Source organism: Dipteris shenzhenensis, chromosome 33, assembly GCF_047967505.1.
Source record: "Dipteris shenzhenensis isolate YYH24624 ecotype China chromosome 33, Dip_SZ_1.0, whole genome shotgun sequence".
Taxonomy (NCBI): domain Eukaryota; kingdom Viridiplantae; phylum Streptophyta; class Polypodiopsida; order Gleicheniales; family Dipteridaceae; genus Dipteris; species Dipteris shenzhenensis.
Genome location: NC_141628.1, coordinates 10,940,521 through 10,956,478, shown reverse-complemented (window position 1 = coordinate 10,956,478; position 15,958 = coordinate 10,940,521).

The following is a 15,958-nucleotide window of genomic DNA, read 5'->3' as shown; positions in this document are numbered from 1 at the left end:
GACACAGATGAGGTCACAACAAGGGGAATAAAAAGGCAAAGTAAATTAAATATATAATAGCTAGGTAGTTTAAACATATTTTTTGGGAGAAAGAAATAAAATTTTATAAAAAGAAAAATATTATACAAAGATATTTAGTTAGTATATATTTAAAATTGTACAAAGATGGTTGGTTTCAAGCATGTGAATGGTTGCATGCTAGATTAGTAGAGGTTAGTTTGAGTATGCTATTAATAGGTACAACTGAAATATGTGAAAGAGTTTAGAGGAAAGGTGGCATTGGTTGCAGGGTCAAATGATGCTACGTAGGACATCGACAATGGACATCATCTAGGGCAACCAATACTCCAGTCCATGTGGCTATGTTACTCTCTCCTCATCTCCACTCTTCTCCTCTCCCCTCTTCATATTTTGTCAGTCATCTCTATAGGACACAAGGCAATGGCATGCCAAAGCTAAGATCGATTGCCTGACCTATATGAAGGATTGTTCTATCACAAGTCCATTAAGGTTCCCCTAACGTTCATCTATCCATGTTGCAATTGATCTCAATCAGCAAAGTGACTTTAAGGGTAAGCTAGAGAGCACACCACAAATGACTAATTGTACACTAGATTTAGTTGAAAATGTAGAATATATACAAACCCTTTTAGGACATCTAGCCCTTTCCTTTATAGCACTCTCTTGGGTAAGTGCTATGCGCATATCTAACACATGATATTGAGATGGTTTCTCAACACCTTCAAGATCAACATCATGAAGTAGGTCTTCCCTCCTCAAGATGATGATTCTAGGGAACCGAAGAAGGACTGAGCATTACATTCCATCACACCTCTTTAATGGGAATGGCCTTCCTCTGCGTCAAACCAAGAGCTTGTCGGTGCTTCTCCAAAAGCTCTTTGCCAAGTGGTTTGGTAAAGATCTCTGCAACATTTTCTTTGCTATCACAATGCTGCAATGTGATGTCACCAAGTAACACTCTTTCTCTGATGAAGTGCTCTCTGACATCAATGTGCTTTGTCTTGGAGTGATATATTGGATCTTGGCCAATGCTTGAGCCGATTGATTATCACAGTATATTGTTGTTGGTTTTGATTCATCAAACTAATCTGTTTTCGACAATAGTATTCTTAGCCATATAGCCTCACATGCGCCTATAGTGAGTGCTCTATATTCTGCTTCAATCGAAGACAAAGAAACAGTTGGCTGTTTGTTTGATAACCATGATATAGCACCTTGATCAAGGAAAAATACATATCCCTGTGTCGATCTCCCGATCTCATGATCTCCGGTAGAGTCACTATCATAGTATGCATTCAACCTTGGATGACTTCCTCTATATTGTATTCCAAATTGTCTTGTTCTTCTGATGTATCTCAAGACTCTTTTGGCTACATTCTAGTGAGACTATTTTGGATTTGCCATAAACTATGCTAGTGAGCTTACTGCATAATAGATATATGTCCGTGTGATAGATATATAAGAGATCCGATGAGCTGCCGATAGTACCTATCATTGACTGTGGGCTTTTCTGAATCTTTTGTAAGTTTCAAACTCTGTTCCATGGGAGTGGCTGCAATCTTCCCTTAGACTTTGTAGTAGAGAGTATGATCTGCATTTGACTTTATGTATCCCAAATTAGCAAAATACTTGTCAATTCTGATGTACCAACTTCTGGGCGCTTGCTTTAAGCCGTAGAGACTTTTCTTGAGATGGCAAACCTGATTCTCTTTTCTTGGTCAACATAACCTATTGGTTGTTGCATGTTGACTTCCTCATCTAGTTAACCATTGAGAAAAGAATTCTTGACATCCATTTGGTACACATTCCATCTACTAAGTGCACTAAGTGCCGCTAGTGATATCAAGAACCGTATAGAATCCATCTTTGCTACTGGAGCATAAGTCTGATCATAGTCTTGACCATATTGCTGTGCAAATCCTTTTGCAACTAGTCCAGCTTTGTATCTTTCAATGCTTTCATTTGGATTGTACTTCACTTTGTATGGCCTTCTTTCCTGGTGGAAGATCGCATAATTCCCAAGTATTGTTCTTGTACAAAGCTTTCATTTCTTCATTCATAGCAATTTGCCATTCTGGCTTGTTAACTGCATCTTCGAGAAGTACACTAGCTCTTTTGTAGCTCTTTTGTAGCCATGATGGTAGTCATAAGAACGTAATTGGTAGTTTTAACCTAAATTGCTTTGCCTTTCTGAGCATATGTCAATTTGACAGGTGGTCTGCTTTCCCTAGTAGACCGTCTAAGTTGTTGTTGCTCTTATCAAGGTGCTTCTAGCAATTCTTGCTCTTCTTCATCAACCTTTCTTATAGGTGATTGAGTAATCGGTGTGTCGATCTCCTGAGAATTTGATGTTTTCAATTCCTATTATTCATCAAAGATTACATCTTTGGAGATAATGACCTTGTGGTTGATGAGATCCACTAGATGACATTTTATATTATTGTAAAGCTTTTATTGGCTAATTTTTTTACATTTGTATAAATATTTAAGCCTTGTAAAGCCTTCTAGGCTATTTCCCACATTTATTGCCATATGAAGCCTTGTAAAGCCTTTTGGGCTATTTCCCACATTTCTGTATAAGTAGTAGGGTCTTCATGAGCAACATTGCATGATCAATGATTTTAGAGGCATCAACACAATCATGAGGAGAACCATGCTCAAAATCAATACGCAGATCAACATAAATATGAACACTATCATCAGAGGCCTATGTATGTGCAGGATGCAAATCAAGATTGTCAACACATTGCTCTGTAGATGGAGTAGTAGTGATGCCAACCATGATGCATTTACGTGACTTTGCATCCAATATTCTGCAATGATCGTTATGTCTATGAGCATATGCTATGCAACAAAATATGAGGAGACGCCCAGTCCATGGCTTGTGTTCAATGAATGCTTCATAAGGTGTCATATCCTAAATCAGTTCGGTCGGAAGCTGATTAAGCAAGTGGTTTGTAGTGGCAATTGCTTCTGCCTAATACTGATTTGGAAGATGCTTCTCACCGAGCATTGCTCTAACACTGTCTGCTAAAGTACCATTCTTACTTTCATCTCTTGCATTTTGTTTAGGAGTATCTACACAAGTAAATTGTCTTCGAATGCCATTACTTCTGCAAAAGTTCATGAATGCTCAAGACATGTTGTGAGGACACAATGGAAGCTCAGAGGGTGAGAGAGAGCTTGAGAGACACAAGTTTTGGTGGGTGTAGAACACCCTAATCTTCTATTTCATCCATATATATATATGTGTGTGTGTGTGTGTGTTTGAGTATTGTACATAACCGGGGTTAAGGTACAGTGGCCTTTAACCCCCACAACCTCCCACCTAAAGGCCAATGTGCCTTTAAGCAAAAACAACCAATGAGCATACTATCCAATGCCCATCAATACATGACAATACTCAAACCGCTGACTAGGTAGACTCTTTATCAGCATATCTACAGGGTTGTCATCTGTATGAACCTTGACAAGCTCTATGTGCTTGTCCTCAAGTACCTCCCTAATAAAATGGTACCTGACCTCAATGTGTTTGGTCTTTCCATAATGACCGGATTCCATGCTAGCTGAATAGCACTTATGGAATCACTATGCAATGTCGATACACCTGTATGAATCCCCAAATCTCTCACTAGCTGATCAAGCCATATAGCCTCCTTGCAACCCTCTACAGTTGCAACATACTCGGCCTCTGTGGTAGACAAAGCAAAGCACTTCTGTGCACGAGACATCCACGACACTGCACCACCTACAAAGGTGAACACATAACAGAAGTGGATCTCCTGCTATCCACATGCCCTACATAGTCGGAATCTGTGTACCCAAATACATGCATCTCTCCTCTGCCAAAGTAGATACACACCTCCTTGGTACCCTTCATGTACTTCATGATGCACTTAATTGCCTCCCAATGCCTCTTTCCTGGATTAGCCATATACTAGCTAACAATCCCACTACATATGCAATGTCTAGTCTAGTAGCTATCATAGCATACATAAGACTCCCAACCGCTGACGCATAAGGAACCTTGGCCATCATGGCCCTCTCCTCATCTGATTTGGGACTATTTGCCTAACTCAGTTTCACATATGGAGGCAATGGAGTACTTATTACCTTCCCCTCCTCCATATTGAAACATTGCAATACTTTTGTAACATACTCCTTCTGTGAAAGCCAAAGGAATTTCCTACTTCGGTCACGCGTGATGCGCATACGAAGAATATGACCTGCAAGTCCCAAATCCTTCATGTCAAAGGCCTCATGCAACTTGGCCTTCAATGCATCAAGCTCATAAATGTTCTTACTAGCCAATAACATATCATCCACATAAAGTGCCAGGAGTCTCAAGCTATTATCCTTAGTCCTTTTAGTGTAGAGACAATGATCAATCTCACTTCTTCTGAAACCCTGGAACCGAATGAAAGCATCAAACTTGTGATACCATTCTCTAGGCACTTGCTTAAGGCCATAGAGACTCTTTTTCAGCTTGCAAACCAAATGCTCTTTGCCCTTTTCTTTAAAGCCTTCCAGCTGTATCATGTAAATTTCCTCATGCAAATCCCCAAGCAAGAAACCTGTCTTGACATCCATGCATAAGCTCCATATCCTCTATTGCCACAAGTCCAAGTACACATCTAAGTGTGGTCACCTTCACAAGCGGAGAGAATATCTCATCAAAGTCCACACCCTTCTATTGCTTGAACCCTTCAGCAACCAAACGGGCCTTGTACTTAGGCACATCATCACCTGTGACCATCTTGTAGACCCATTTACATGGCAATGCTTTCTTTCCATGTGGCAAAGAAACCAATTTCCAAGTCTTATTCTTTATGAGTGAACTCATCTCTGATTGCATCGCATACTCCTACTTGCACTGATCCTCGCGCATCATAGCCTCTCTATAGCAAGAAGGCTCCCTGCAATCAGTAAGCATCACATAGTCTACCCCTACAACAAATCTCTTAGGCGGTCTAGACACTCTAGATGTTCTTCTCAAGGGCATTTTAGCTTGATGTCCTGCATGCATATCAGCCACATTTGGCTCATCATTGCCACTAATAGATGATCCATCATCTGCCCTTGATTGTGTACCTGTGGGAGTACCTAGTGGCACCATTTCCTACACATTCGATGCATGGACAGCTTGCTATCTATCAACATATGCGGGTGGATTCACATCCTGGAAAGTGATTCTCCTCATTTCCACATCCCTCATGTGTGTCTTATGCATCTTCTTCTCATTGAAGACCACATCATGGCTTCGTATGATTTTCTTTGCTTTTGGATCCCATAGATGATAGCCCATCTCTCCACTTTCACCATAACCCAGAAAGATGCATTTCCTATACTTAGGGTCTAGCTTCTTCTGAAACTCTTTTGGCACATGTGTGTATGCCTCACACCCAAATATATGCAAATGAGAGTTAGAGGGCTTCTTGCCACTCCATGCCTCTTTAGGAATACCACCACCGGCTAGGTGATCTATTGATCACATGCACTGCAGTCTTCATTGCCTCAGCCCAAAAACCACCAGAAAGACTTGCATTGGAAAGCATACATTGCAACCTTTCCTGAATGGTGCAGTTCATCTATTCTGCAACTGGAGCCTGCTCTGGAGTACGAGGGGACATGAGCTCCCTCTGAATCCCACATATATCACAGAAATGCTGAAAGTCATGAGAGATATACTCTCCACCATTATCAGTCCATAGACATTTAAGTGTTCTACCTGACGGATTTTCATCCAAAGCCAACCATTTTTGAAATACCTGGAACACATCGCTCTTCCGAGCTATAACATAAGCCCACACTTTCCTAGTTGCATCATCAATGAATGTCACATAGTATTCAGCCCTACCTGATGACCGTGTAGGCATGGGACCACATATGTCTGAATGCACCAAATCAAGCATTTCAAGCTCTTTCTTTCCCCTTCTTTTATGGACTGGTTTAGTCTGCTTCCCATAGAGACAGTGCTCACAAAATTCAAAATCAGAAAAACTCAAATGCGGTACATAACCCAAACAGCATAAGAGTTTCATTCCATTCTAGCTCATGTGACCCAACCTGCAAGTGATTTCTTGGATATACCTTATGCAGATCACTCTGGTTGCAGTCTGAGCCATGTGCGCTCATTGTGGTCTGCATTAGGTTGTAGTGGATGCTTTACAGGCCATTTGGATGCATTGCGATCCTTGTTGGATGCACTGATAGGCCCAGATTGCCTTGTGGGATGCTTTATTGATGGATGTTTCAGATGCTATTTTATGCTGAGGGATAGCTTTGACATATTGCAGTGGATGCATAGGTTGTGCTATGATCTTTTGGATGAGACATTATTGATGTTTATGCCCATGGATGGTGTTTATGCTCGAGGCATTTGGCTCTTATGGGCATTATATTTGCCATTGTTTTGTCATTGTGGGTTGACATTTTCTTTTGGTTTGCTCATATGGATGCATAGTATATGCACATGAGTCAGATGCATTTTGATGCTTTGAGCCTTGAGTTTTGGTGACACTATCCTTCATTAAAGCAGACATATTGGGTGCACCTAGTATTTGGTGTGATTTCTCTTTTGTAGGTACTAGCATTTGGGATTTTGTTTCATTTGCATCATGGCATCCTCTTCCATGTCTGAAAAGGAGTTTTTCAGCATTAAAAAGTTTGATGGGACAAACTTTTCTTTGTGGAAAGAACAAATAAGGGATGTGCTTATTCAAAAGAAGCAGATTAAACCTTGGCAGGGATTGAAGCTAAGCCTGCAGATATGTCTGAGGATGATTGGAATGAGTTGGATGCATTAGCAAAGTCTACTATTAGACTTCATCTTGCACAGTCAGTTTACTTCACAGTAGTAAATGAGCAAACTACGGAAGATTTGTGGAAGAAATTGTGTGCCACTTATGAGAAGGAAATTGCCTCTAATAAAGTTTACCTCATAAAGAGGTTGTTTGAGCTGCAGATGAAGGAAGGGATCTCCATTGCTTCTCACTTGAATGAATTCAATATTATTTTCAGCCAGCTTCAGGCTTAGAAGATGAATTTTGATGCGGAGACTAAGGCAATATTTCTCTTATGTTCATTGCCATCTGCATGGGATACTTTCTGTACAGCTGTCAGTAACTTTGCACCTGGTGGAGTACTGAAGTTTGATGATGTGGGTAGCTTGTTGGCCGAGGAGATTAAACAGAAGTCTATGGATGGCAACAAGTAGGATGTAACCTTAAATGTGCAAAGGGGAAGATCACAGGGGGAAGTCCCAAGAAAGAGGGAAGTCTCGTACCAAATCTAGGGCACGGAACATTGAGTGTTACCACTATGGCAAGAAGGGCCATATGAAAAAGGATTGCTACAAGTTGAAAAGAGAGCAAAAGGATAAGAAAAAGAATGCAAATTGGGGCGCAAATAAGAAGGAAGAGAGTCCAAGGGAAGACAAAGGAAAAATGAAGATCGAGGAGATTAATGCAGTCACTGATGATAGTGACAATGACATTCTCTTCATGTCTAGTCTACTTGCAGACTTGCTCACCACTTCAGATGATGCATATTCCTAGGATTGGATTTTGGATTCTGGTGCTTCATTCCATGTTACTCCCCATAGGGAATGGTTCTCCACTTATGACAATGGAAAGATAGGTTGTGTGCATCTTGGAAATAACTATGCATGTGATATAGTGGGAGCAGGTGACATAAAGTTTTCTTTTGCAAATGGGTCTGCATTTGTTTTGAAAAATGTGAGACATGTGCCTAAGTTGACCAAGAGTCTTATTTTAGCAAGTCAGCTAGATGATGCTGGCTTTTAGACCACTTTTGGCTTTCAGAATTGGAAAATTCAGAAGGGCTCTATGGTTTTGGCTAGTGTGGGACTTTGTATCCCTTACATGTATCAGGGGTATCTGATCATGTTGTTGCAATAACCGAGCAGCCAAGTACTTCTTTGTGGCAGCCTTACGGCAATGACTGCTAGTGAAAGTAGAACCTCGGATGTCTCAAAATATGGGTGTCACTGCATAATCAAACTCAGCAGGACAATCTGCAAATATCTCTCTTCTGCCACAACTCCAAAATCTCATCCAAGGATGGAGTAAAAGCTAGTCAACCCTTGCATTTACTTGTAAGGGTGAACCTTAGGAAACTTAATCTTAGCCAAAATGCCACATGGCAATCAATGAGAAGGTCTTGGAAACTTTGAGAAATTTCCTTCAAAGAGACGGAAAAAAAACACAGAGAATCACAACTCCCTCGATTCTTCACGGAATGGCAAGCAGTTTTGTAGACATATGTTTCAGGCAACGGGATAGACAACTCTATAAATGGAGGACCGGATGTTGAGATCTCACTCACAGGAAATAGCAAAATGAAGACGTCTTGAGAGTGCTCTCAATGGAAGCAAGAACGGAAGAGGGAGAGAGAGAAACAGAGAGCCACACAAGTTTTGGAGGGTGTAGCACACCCTAATCTTCTTTTTCATTCATTTATAGATGTGTTTGAGTATTGTACATAACCGGGGTAAAGGCATAGTGAACTTTAACCCCCACAACCTCCCACTTAAAGGACAATGTGCCTTTAAGGGAAAACAACCAGTGAGCATACTATCCAATGCCCATCAATACACGACTATACTCAAACTGCTGACTAGGTAGACTCTTCGTCAATATATCTGCAGGGTTATCATCTGTATGAACCTTGACAAGCTCTATGCACTTGTCCTCAAGTACCTCCTTGATGAAATGGTACCTGACCTCAATGCATTTGGTCCTTGCATGAAAGACCGGATTTCGTGCTAGCTGAATAGCACTCATGGAATCACTATGCGATGTGGGTACACCTGTATGAATCCCCAAATCTCCCACTAGACGATCAAGCCATATAGCCTCCTTGCAACCCTCTGTGGCTGCAACATACTCAGCCTCTGTAGTAGACAAAGCAACACACTTCTGAGCATGAGACATCTACAACACTGCACCACTTGCAAAGGTGAACACATAACCAAAAGTGGATCTCCTACTATCCACATGCCCTGCATAGTCTAAATCTGTGTACCCAAGTACACGCATGTCTCCTCTACCAAAGCAGATGCACATCTCCTTGGTACCCTTCATGTACATCATGATGCACTTAACTGCTTCCCCATGCCTCTTTCCTGGATTAGCCATATACCGGCTAACAACTCCCACTGCAAATACAATGTCTGGTCTAGTAGCTATCATAGCATACATAAGACTCCAACCGCTGATGCAAAGGAACCTTGGCCATCATGGCCCTCTCCTCATCTGATTTGGGATCCTGGCTGCGTATGATCTTCTTTGCTTCTGGATCCTAGAGACGATAGCCCATCTCTCCGCTTTCACCATAACCCAGAAAGATGCATTTCCTAGACTTAGGATCTAGCTTCTTTCGAAGCTCTTTTGGCACATGTGCATATGCCTCACACCCAAATATACGCAAATGAGAGTAAGAGGGCTTCTTGCCACTCCATGCCACTTCAGGAATACCACCATCCAAACTCTTACAAGGTGATCTATTGATCACATGCACTGCAGTCTTCATTGCCTCAGCCCAAAAACCACCAGAAAGACTTGCATTGGAAAGCATACGTTGCAACCTTTCTTGAATGGTATGGTTCATCTTTTCTGCAACTGGATTTTGCTCTGGAGTACGAGGGGATGTGAGCTCCCTCTTAATCCCACGTGTATCACAAAAATGCTGAAAGTCATGAGAGAGATACTGTCCACCATTGTCAGTCCGTAGGCATTTAAGCATTCTACCTGACTGATTCTCAACCAAGGCTAGCCATTTCTAAAATACCTAGAACACATCACTCTTTCAAGCTATAGCATAAGCCCACACTTTCCTAGTTGCATCATCAATGAATGTCACATAGTATTCAGCCCTGCTTAATGACCGTGTAGGCATGGGACCACATACGTCTGAATGCACCAAATCAAGCTTTTCAAACTCTTCCTTTCCCCTTCTTTTATGGGCTGATTTAGTTGCTCTAAAAATTCAAAATCAGAGAAACTCAAATGGGGTACATAACCCAAATGGCATAAGAGTTTCATCCCATTTTGGCTCATATGGCCCAACTGGCAATGCCATAAAGAAGTGCTTGGCTGCTCGGTTATTGCAACAACATGATCAAACACCCCTGATACATGTAAGGGATATAAAGTCCCACACTTGGCACCCCTAGCCAAAAGCATAGAGCCCTTCTGAATTTTCCAACTCTGAAAGCCAAAAGTGGTGTAAAAACCAGCATCATCTAGCTGATGAGAGTGCTCTCAACGAAGCAAGAATGGAAGAGGGAGAGAGAGAATCAGAGAGCCACACAAGTTTTGGTGGGTGCAGAACACCCTAATCTTCTTTTTCATTCATTTATATATGTGTTTGAGTATTGTACATAACTAGGGTAAAGGCACAGTGACCTTTAACCCCCACAACCTCCCACTTAAAGGACAATGTGCCTTAAGGGAGAACAACCAGTGAGCATACTATCCAATGCCCATCAAATCTCAAACCACTGTGACTAGGTAGACTCTTTGTTAGCATATCTGCAGGGTTATCATCTGTATGAACCTTGACAAGCTCTATGCACTTGTCCTCAAGTACCTCCCTGATGAAATGGTACCTGACCTCAATGTGTTTGGTCTTTGCATAAAAGACCGGATTCCGTGCTAGCTGAATAGCACTCATGGAATCACTATGCAATGTCAGTACACCTGTATGAATCCCCAAATCTCACACTAGCCGATCAAGCCATATAGCCTCCTTGCAACTCTCTATGGCTACAACATACTCAGCCTCTGTGGTAGACAAAGCAACGCACTTTTGTGCGTGACACATCCACGACACTACACCACCTGCAAAGGTGAACGCATAACCAGAAGTGGATCTCCTACTATCCACATGCCCTGCATAGTCTGAATCTGTGTACCCAAGTACACGCATGTCTCCTTTACCAAAGCAGATGCGCATCTCCTTGGTACCCTTCATGTACCTCATGATGCACTTAACTGCCTCCCAATGCCTCTTTCCTGGATTAGCCATATACCGGCTAAGAACTCCCACTCCAAATGCAATGTCTGGTCTAGTAGCTATCATAGCATACATAAGACTCCCAACCGCTGATGCATAAGGAACCTTGGCCATCATGGCCCTCTCTTCATCTGATTTGGGACTATCTGTATGACTCAGTTTCACATATGGAGGCAATGGAGTACTCACTGCCTTCCCCCCCTCCATATTGAAACGCTGCAATACTTTTGTAACATACTCCTTCTGTGAAAGCCAAAGGAGTTTCCTACTCCCATCACGCATGATGCGCATACCAAGAATATGACGTGCAAGTCCCAAATCCTTCATATCAAAGGCCTCATGCAACTTGGCCTTTAATGCATCTAGCTCATAAGTATTCTTGCTAGCCAATAGCATATCATCCACATATAGTGCCAGGATTATTAGGCTATTATCCTTAGCCCTTTTAGTGTAGAGGCAATTATCAATTTCACTCCTTCTAAAACCCTGGGACCGAATGAAAGCATCAAACTTTTGATACCATTCTCTAGGCGCATGCTTAAGACCATAGAGACCATTCTTCAGCTTACAAACTAAATGCTCTTTGTCCTTTTCTTCAAAGCCTTCCGGTTGCACCATGTAAATTTCCTCATGCAAATCCCCATGCAAGAAAGCTGTCTTGACATCCATCTGCATAAGCTCCATATCCTCTGATGCCACTAGTCCAAGCATGCATCTAAGTGTGGTCATCTTCACAATCAGAGAGAATATCTCATCAAAGTCCACACCCTTCTCTTGCTTGAACCGTTTAGCAACCAAATGGGCCTTGTACCTAGGCACATCATCACCTATGACCTTCATCTTGTAGACCCATTTACATGGCAATGCTTTCTTTCCATGTGGCAAAGAAACCAAGTCCCAAGTCTTATTCTTCATAAGTGAACTCATCTCTGATTGTATAGCATACTCCCACTTGTGTTGACCCTCACGCATCATAGCCTCTCTGTAGCAAGAAGGCTCCCTACAATCAATAAGCATCACATAGTCTACCCCTGGAACAAACCTATCAGGTGGTCTAGTCACTCTAGATGATCTTCTCAAGGGCATTTCAGCTTGCTGTCCCACCTGCATATCAGCCACATTTGGCTCATCATTTCCACCAATAGATGATCCATCATCTACCCTTGATTGTATACCTATGGGAGTATTTGGTGGTACCATTTCTTGCACATTTGGTGCATGGACAGCTTGCTGTCTATCAACATTTGCAGGTGGATTCACATCCTGGAAAGTGATTCTCCTCATTTCAACATCCCTCATGGGTGCCTTATGCATCTTCTTCTCATTGAAGACTACATCATGGCTGCATATGATCTTCTTTGCTTCTGGATCCCAGAGATGATAGCCCATCTCTCCACTTTCACCATAACCCAGAAAGATGCATTTCCTAGACTTACGATCTAGCTTCTTTCGAAGCTCTTTCGGCACATGTGCATATGCCTCACACCCAAATATATGCAAATGAGAGTAAGAGGGCTTCTTGCCACTCCATACCACCATCCAAACTCTTACTGGGTGATCTATTGATCACATGCACTGCAGTCTTCATTGCCTCAGCCCAAAAACCACCAGAAAGACTTGCATTGGAAAGCATGCATTGCAACCTTTCTTGAATGGTACGATTCATCTTTTATGCAACTGGATTTTGCTCTGGAGTACGAGGGGATGTGAGCTCCCTCTTAATCCCACGTGTATCATAGAAATGCTGAAAGTCACGAGAGAGATACTCTCCACCATTGTCAGTTCGTAGGCATTTAAGCGTTCTACCTGATTGATTCTTAACTAAGGCATGGGACCACATATGTCTGAATGCACCAAATCAAGCTTTTCAAACTCTTTCTTTCCCCTTCTTTTATGGGCTGATTTAGTCTGCTTCCCATAGAGACAGTGCACACAAAATTCAAAATCAGAGAAACTCAAATGCAGTACATAACCCAAACGGCATAAGAGTTTCATTCCTTTCTGGTTCATGTGCCCAAACCTGCAATGCCACAAAGAAGTGCTTGGCTGCTCGGTTATTGCAACAACATGATCAAATACCCCTGATACATGTAAGGGATACAAAGTCCCACACTTGGCACCCCTGGCCAAAAGCATAGAGCCCTTCTGAATTTTCCAACTCTGAAAGCCAAAAGTGGTATGAAAACTAGCATCATCTAGCTGACCCACTGAAATAAGACTCTTGGTCAACTTAGGCACATGTCTCACATGTTTCAAAATAAATGCAGACCCATTTGCAAAAGAAAACTTTATGTCACCTACTCCCACTGTCACATGCATAGTCATTTCCAAGATGCACACAACCTGTCTTTCCACCATCATAAGTGGAGAACCATTCCCTATGGGGAGTAACATGGAATGAAGCACAATGTGGAGATAGTGCAGTCCTACACATATTTGGGGATAGTGTTCACTGGACTAAGTTTCACGATGATGCATGTAGGTACGGCACAACTCACACGAGGACGGGATGCATGCAATGGCAATCCAAAATGCCAATAAGTGCCAAATGGCTTTAGCATAAACACTGTCCATGGGCATATGCATCAACAATATCTCATCCAAGAGAGCATAACACTATCAGTGCATCACCTGCAATGTGTCAAAGATGTCCCTCAGCATAAAATAGCATCCATGTGCAAAGCATCCATAATGGTTTCTCCAAACTTGAGTTCCAACACCCGGGCAAAAAAACGTAGAAACTGACATAGTGAGTCAGAAATCCAATGAAATGATCCCAAATTTAAGAATGAAGGTGTTTCCAAGCTCTAAAGTGAAATGGACACCAAAAGCAAGCAATAGTTGCCTCTACAAGTCAATACAAAGTCTTTGTCATCGAACGGAACAGGGAAAAGCTTTAAAAGTAGCTTTTTCTTTGAAAAACACTTAACAGGCTCTCAAAACCACTTCGCAAAACCAAAGTGACTTTCCAAAGGTTCCTTCAAGGTCTCTGCACACTTAGATGCAAGTAAAATCACCCACAAAGCTTCCCACAGAGCTTCTCCTTCCTCCCACAGAGCTGCTAAGCTTCCAGGCATTCACGCACACTTAGCTAGAACGGGCTCTGATAGTTGAGAGTGCTCTCAACAGAAGCAAGAACGGAAGAGGGAGAGAGAGAAACAGAGAGCCACACAAGTTTTGGTGGGTGCAACACACCCTAATCTTCTTTTTTATTCATTTATATATGTGTTTGAGTATTGTACATAACCGGGGTAAAGGCACAGTGACCTAAACCCCCACACGTCAAAGTAGACAAAGATTCACCACAGCTTCAAAAGTTAATGAAACCAAAAGCAGCTGCTCAAGTAGAAGTTTTGGACCACTCTGGATCCACTGGGAGTGTCAGAACTACAAATGGTGAACTAGATATGGAGATCCAACACACAAAATCCTCATAGGAAATGAATTTTGTCGCTTTTTGTAGGAGCTGTAACTTTTTACTGAAAACTCGAATGACAGAGATGTTCGAAGTGAAAATGTAGCTCTCAATCTGATCTACAACTTTCTTGAAGAGTTTAAGTTGAAATTCTGTCTCTAACTCTGGATATTTGTGCCATTACATACGTGTTTCTAAGAAGACTTGCTTATATCTTGCGCCTTCAACTTTGCAACCCAGCAAAAAACAAATGCCCAAGAGGATTTTGCCTCTTTCTCTCCAACTACTACAACATCTCCAAAATATGCAGCTCCTCCTACTGAACAAGGAGATTTGGGATCCACCACTCTCTCTCCGGGCTAGAGGCTGTACCGGGCTGCTCACGCTACCGCCAAGCTCTACTGCCAAGCTCTGATACTAGTTGTGAGGACATAACGGAAGCTAAGAGGGTGAAAGGGAGCTTGAGAGACACAAGTTTTGGTTGGTGTAGAACACACTAATCTTCTATTTCATCCATATATATATATGTGTGTGTGTGTGTGTGTGTTTTTGAGTATTGTAAGTGAACCATTAATGTTGCAGGTCTAGGCATAACCCCATACATCTGTGTGAATCAAATCAAGAATGCCTCATGCTCAAGAGGTGCTACTACTGAAATTGGTTTGCTTTTGTTTACCCAAGTAGCATGCTTTGCAAACTTTTCCAAGAAACGAAAGTTTTGGAATTCCAATTGCCATATTCTGATTTTTTAGCTCTATCAAGATTTTGAAATTGGCATGTACATATCTCTTGTGCCATACTATGAAAAGTGGAATCTGTTGCAGTTGAGCTAACATGGTAGTTAGCATTCTGAACAAGCGTCCTTTCTTGACTGCTTTTCCTACTAGTTGATCTCCTCTGGATTTTTGTCTCTAATAGTGCATTCATCTCCATCAACGAAGATGACTCGATAGTTATGTTCTGTCATTTGACCAACTAAGAAGAGGTTCTTGCTGAGTTTCAGAATAGAGAGTACGTCTTTCACCATTCCTTTCGTACAGTGAAATTGTTCATAGGGACAATGCCTTTCCCTTGAACTAGATTCGATGTGATATTTGTAGTGTAGATAATGTTCTTCTTCCCTTCTAATGGTTTCATCTCTGTGAACCATTCCTGATGTTTTGTCATATTAGATAATGCACCACTGTTGATGTACCAAGGATCCTAATCTGCTTGATCAACTTGATAACTGTATTCCCCTTTTGAATTACAATCTATGTCAAGATACACTATTTAAGTCTTTTGGATATCCTTGCTTTCAAGAAACATGCTCTAGGTTCATTAACATAATGACTATGACTTGAATGTCCATTGCAATGATTTCATCTTCCTTGGAAGCTCCCTCGATTGTTGCTGGATTGACCACCTTGGTCATTCTGCTTCTTGCAACAATCTCTTTCATAGTGTCCAAACTTATGACAGTAATAGCACTGAATGTTTGACACA